The 6,000-nt window shown below is 39.5% G+C and overlaps 1 protein-coding gene across 1 annotated transcript in view; it reads left to right on the top strand.

Moving 5' to 3' along the window:
- The first annotated feature begins 4,942 nt into the window (after positions 1-4,942).
- slc2a9l2 (solute carrier family 2 member 9, like 2) overlaps positions 4,943-6,000 on the top strand; it is a 172,563-nt gene continuing 171,505 nt past the window's right edge. The window contains exon 1 of the mRNA XM_033626739.2: positions 4,943-5,059. The gene's annotated coding sequence lies outside the window, so the exon portion shown is untranslated. The remainder of the gene's footprint in view (positions 5,060-6,000) is intronic.

Genomic DNA, 6,000 nt, shown 5'->3' with positions numbered 1-6,000 from the left:
TACAGATTTGCACTCTTTTTGTCTTGTCAAACACATTTATGTGCTGATTTTGTCATGGGAATCTTCATCACAATTTCATGGCATTCAGGCATACAATATCAGCAGGGGGCCCTCTAGTGGGGTGTAAAGAGAGGAGCAGGCGAGAAAGCCGCCTTGCAGGATTTCCCTGTGACTCAAGTTAGTTGGCCAAGGTCTCAGGTTAATTATTAGTCCAGTGAAAACACAAAACGAAAGCTCATGACTTTGAACAAGTAATTATGTAATGCCCTTTTATTGACGTCATATAATTTATACTGGTATAAGTGTGCCAAATACTTTTAATGCAGTTATGAGTAGACAATAAATATTTACAGCAGACAAAGTATTTCTTTGATATTTTTTACAAAGTCCATGCATAATTGTTAATGGATTATTAAAACAGATGTGTTAAAGTCTTTGTGTTCAAGTAGGCAAAGCAAAAGGAAAGTCTTTGGTACTGTACTGACCATACTGACATGGCACAAGTTCTACTGGATGTATTGGACATTGCAATTTTTACTTAACATTCTCTAAGATTGGAGAGATGCACATGGCAGTTTCAGAAGTAAAGTGTTCCTCAGTCACAAAAAACTTGGTTATTCCTTCAAAAAGTTTGAGATTAGGGAGGAAACCACTAGGGAGTAGCACTAAATAATTCATGTTCCTCCCACAGGTCTGTAAATCTATCACATGATCATGCAGTCACGTTAATGCAATATGTATGTAATTTAATTTAGCTCAGACAATTTAGTATTTTATTAATTTAGTTAGTATTCATTTCGACTGTTCTATTGAATTTCAAATGTGAAACATTTCCTCTGTTACTTGTAATCTACAGGAAGAGACACATTTTACATGATTGATTTAAAGAAAATTCCTGATTTTATTTCATTTAAAAAAAAAATAATGCAAGATTACAATGATAATTAGCAAACAAAAGTATGATAAGGAGAATATCTCCAGTTTCTATGTGTTAAACACCTTGTTCTCTCTCTGGTAAGTTTTAATACATTACGGTATCTCCAGGGCTCTGGAAGTTTTCTCTCCAGTTAAGTACTGCAGTTTAAAATGTATTTTTAGCATAGGGTTTTCTCCTTGCTATAAATAGTGAAGCAGAAATGTTCTGTCTCCATCTCATTTTGTTAGTAGAATTATCACAGCTGGTTTTCCCGGGGCAGCCAAGGTTTGTGTCTGCCACTCGGCAGCCATTGGCTGCAGTCTTTCCAGATGTTCAACAGGATAACACACAGTCCCAGAAACAACAGCATACAATTTGCACCCATATGTTAAATAGCAATAAACCCAACAATAGAGAATGTAAGCTGCAATGTTTTGTTTTCAGTTAGTTTTAGTCCACCATATGTGCATATGTGACTGTACATGTTTCTGACCACAGGCTAGTGATGGCTTCCAGTCACAGGTGTGGTTGGTGTGCTGGGAGTCCACTGACTTTTGATGGTGAATGCTGGCACATTTTGTTAGTGTAATGATTTTTTGTTTGCGTAATCTTTTTGATAGGCAGGATACTTCAAACAGTGGTAGCTTTGCCTTTACCCACACTTGACTTTTTCAATAAATAGAAAGTTAAAGGAATACTTCAACCCCCAATGGTCATTTGTGTATTGGTTACTCATCCTGTGTTACATTGAAGAAAACTTTGTTTGACATGGCTCCAGTGAACAAAGAATCCAAAAATAGTAAAAATTCTTGATGAATCAGACTCTCAGGGGTCTGCGTTGAACGACATCCATATACAAACGCTCACACAACTCGTGCAGTATAATCCAAGTCTCTTTTATCCAGTCATGTGCTCAGTACTTCTCGAACAGACAGCTCTTTCTCATGGGGAACTGAGCTAAAACTTGAACTTATCTAGGCTGAGCTGGCTCAACAAAGCCTCAACCCTCAGTTAGCAATAACAGGTACCACAGTGTTCGACATAACCATGGCCCTGAACCACAGAAAGGTACGCTGTGGGCACCAGATATCGCAACTAAATTTTATCAAGCCTCTTCTGAGAATGAGACTGCATGTCTCACTGAGATTACGTGTCCAAATACAAGTTAAATCACCTAAAAAAAAAAAATCCCTATACTGTGATCCTTTGCTAGTGCAACGTTACATCTTTACATTTTTTGAAAACAGTAAACACTACACCTTGCCCCTTGCCAAGGCTCGAGACTAACATCATCTCATCGTCCCAATGACAATAGAAAATGTGTTTAGGATTAACAGAGATCTTCCTCAGGACGCCTCCAGGATGAAAGGGGTTTTGTATGTAGCTAATTTATCGTTTAGCAAATGATAATCTGAATCTACAACTTAAATGAAGCTGAATGGTGTTCACACTGGGAGAGCTAGTAGCTGTTAGCATGCAGTGGGCAGCAGAGTCCTGTGGTGTGTTGACTGATGGAGCTAACAGCTAACTAAGCTAAAAGACCTAACAGCTAACAGAGCTAACAGCTAAATGAGCTTATAGAGCTAACAGCTATGAAGCTAAACACAGCAGGACTGAGAGTTTCTGTTCAGAGGAACATGAAGAGTTAAACAGTGAACTGCAGTGTAATATGACAACACAAAATGTTTACTGTAAATAAAGATATGGATTTACAGACACTTCAGTGTGTTTACATTTGACCAAACTTCTGTCAGGGATGAAAGTAGCTAAGTAACCACATATATTTACTCCATTCTGTGCTAAAGTACTGGTACTTTGTTAACAGAAAGTGTAGCTATACCTATAGATTACAATGTGCTTTACATAACTAATAAGACAGTAGGAAGGAAACAGTAGCCTAGTTAACTCAGATATGACCTGCAGTATTTTAAAATCAACCCTGTATCTTTTAGTGTGACTTTTTTGTATTGGGCTAGCAAAATTATGTATTTATTTTGATTATGTTATTATGCCATTAACAACTTAAAAAGATAATGAAACAAAAGACTGTGAACTAACAGACTGTGAGAGAATATTAGAAATTCTTTCTGTTAGTGTCTTTTTCTATTTATTGAGGTGTCACAGTTCAGAAGGCTGCGTTTAGTTGTCAATTAGTTAAAATAAGGGCCATCAGACATGTACTTTGGCCACCAAATTTAGGGGCTTGGTGACCCTTGGGGCCAGTGCCCTAAAAATATCAGCATCAATCCCTGTACCACCAAGGTGATTATCAACTTGGTCTGTCAACCAATTTCTTCTCCAGGCTGTGCATGTTCCCTAGCCTGGTTCTAGACCATAGACCCCGCCCACTCACCTGAGTAGGCTTGCATGCAATGAATTTGCGATTTATCTCGTCCAGGTCCAAACGATGGACGGACCAATGAACGCCGGGGGTAGGGGCGGGTCTAGCGATTAGCCAATCAGCGCCACGCTGAAGTCAAGGTGTACGTCGGTGGGTAACTGGTGAGGATGGCAATAATGGCAACCGCTACAGATCCTACAGACCACATTAATGATGCTATCGAGGTATTTCGCAACTACTCGCGTTAATGGAGGACCAAATTAAGGAAGCTGCTACATTTTAAACAGGCGATGCTCGCTTGTTTTCGGCACCCCCGAGACATGGATATTAATGATGTCAGATTCTGGGTGAGTCGTTGATCTCTACTGATTGGTTAGGGAAAAAATCAAATTCCCTCCCCCTTGTAAATCGCCTTCAATGGAGGCAGTGTCAGACTGAAGGTTCTGGGAGCTTCAGTCTGACACTCAGGCTACATGTTCCCTGTTACCCCTGAAATTTGACTGATCACCTGCCACCTACTTCCACATTTGAAGGATATGAAGCAGAATCACAAGCAACACTGCTGAACATCCTCCTTCTGACTAATAGTACAGCCTGGTGTACTATTAATGTTTAATTTTTTAATTTAGAGTCGGTGTGAGCAGGTAGCGTATTCCTGCAGCTGAGAATCTCTATCACTCATAGACTAACTATTAACTATATAGTGACATTATTTATAATTTAAGCTGAAATTAAAAACAAAAACTGGTCCCAACCAGGTAAGCTGTGTGGCATAATTTACCATAGTGATGTAGTCAGGTTAAAAGAGAGCCACCTTCATGACACGGAATACACTGGCTTTAGGCAGAACATAACTCACTTACACACTAATCTCGCAATGCAAACAAACTAACTGAACCAGAAAGAGACCAAGACTATATTCTCAAGTCCAGTTTCTTTCCAGTCCTGCTGCTTTAGGGAAGAGGGGGGTGCATAGAATATCTGGGAACCTGCTAAATGAAAAATAGTCAGAGAGGCCATATTTCTCTCACAATGTTTGTGCACAGTTTGCTATTGCAAAGAAACTGATGAACCTTCACATATCATTCCTCCCCCTCCAGCACCATGACAGGTTAGTGTGTCAAACAATGATCTGCCCAATGGCTAACTGTGCAGCATATTGTAACTTAAAGCTTCAATGCTTTCATGAGAAGAAGCAATGAGTTGCCTGCAACAAACCATCATGTGTGTTGGAATGTAATAGCTTGGCTGGGTTTGCCAGAGCAACCTGAAGGACGGATAAAATGGTAAGTGGAACACACACACTCGTATACTGTAGGTCTTAAATGTGAATGGGTTTTAAGAGTAGCATTCAGCATCTGTGTTAGCTTTAGATGAAGTCTTACTATGAGATGGATAATGTGTCACTGATGTTAGAGGGAACTAAGAAAATGAACCCAGTTTGAGTATGACCACCGCCACACACTTCTACTGGGTCATTAGTGATGACTGAGAGGGATTACTTCTGTATGAGTCGATACATGCTCTATTAGGAAAATCCTGCTCACACTGTAACTTTAGCAGGCAAAATGCACCGAGTAGATGATTGACTACTGACAAAAGAAGGTCACTTCCTGTAGCAGCATTTTACACTGTGGCTCCAGCCAGTTTTGGTTCATGTCCAGCAGACACAGTAAATTAAGTTAGCCAGCTAGTTCTCATGTGATAATGCTGTTTTTTAATTATGTGCCTGCAGTTACTTTGGTTGTGAAATCTACAAGAATAGCTTGATTTTTGGACGGCAAAGTGCTTGAGAGTGGTTGGTGAGTTTTCTTTCATTTATTTTTTACAGAATGAATGACCCTGCTGTCAATTTGTGATCTTTAATTTTTTCATTCATTCGCAATAGTTGTTTTCATGGAGTCACAGGAGAACTAATGGTTCTCTGCGGGTGACACTGAGCCACATGCGCAGTGGGAAAGTCAATGTTTAACACAGCTGCTGACATCAGTTTTAAGGACCGTGCAACACAGCACATAATCAGAGCTCTGAGATAAAACAAATCAAGACCTGAGCTATGGAGGAACTTTGTAATGTTTGCAGACTCAATAGAGTGACTTTAATTACTGACTAACAGCTGCAGTAATACTTAACATACAATGTGGACAGTGCTGTATGTTACAAGAGTAGACTATGCATATGCAATGCTGCACAATATAGATAATAATATGTTAAATCTGTAGCTGTGCATAATTGAACAGAGAGGCACAGGATACAGTTGTTGTAACAGTCGTAACATAGTCTGGAATTGACACTTCAGTGCAAGATTTTGGAAATGTTCTTTATAAAAAATATAGCACACATGACCAAATGTTGCATAATCTTGTTCAAAATGTGTGGGTGACATTTAAATACAGATACAAGACATTTTTTGTTGTTGTTGTCATCTTTACTTTCAATGGTTTGGTGCACTCTGCACATGTACTTTCTGCTCAGGGGCGTATGGTCAGGAGAGGCAAACCAGGCAAATGTTTGGGTAACCCCAAAATTTTTTGAAAAGGGGGTCCCCAATGGCCATTCATATTGGCATTTTTTTCAGTGAACTATGACTCCTCTTAAACCTCCCATACAGGCACTATACAGTGCACCGCTGCTGCCTAAAGAACCCTAAGTGGTAATACTGTTAGTTAGGATAGTGAGCTGGCTCCCTGTAACTGTAAGCTATAAGTGTTAGCACAGTAACATGAGCATAATTTTCTGGCCA

The sequence above is a fragment of the Epinephelus lanceolatus genome, chromosome 1 (genome assembly GCF_041903045.1).
Source record: "Epinephelus lanceolatus isolate andai-2023 chromosome 1, ASM4190304v1, whole genome shotgun sequence".
Classification (NCBI taxonomy): domain Eukaryota; kingdom Metazoa; phylum Chordata; class Actinopteri; order Perciformes; family Serranidae; genus Epinephelus; species Epinephelus lanceolatus.
The sequence above is the reverse complement of the archived record's forward strand: the minus strand, read 5'-3'. Positions and strand labels throughout refer to the sequence as shown.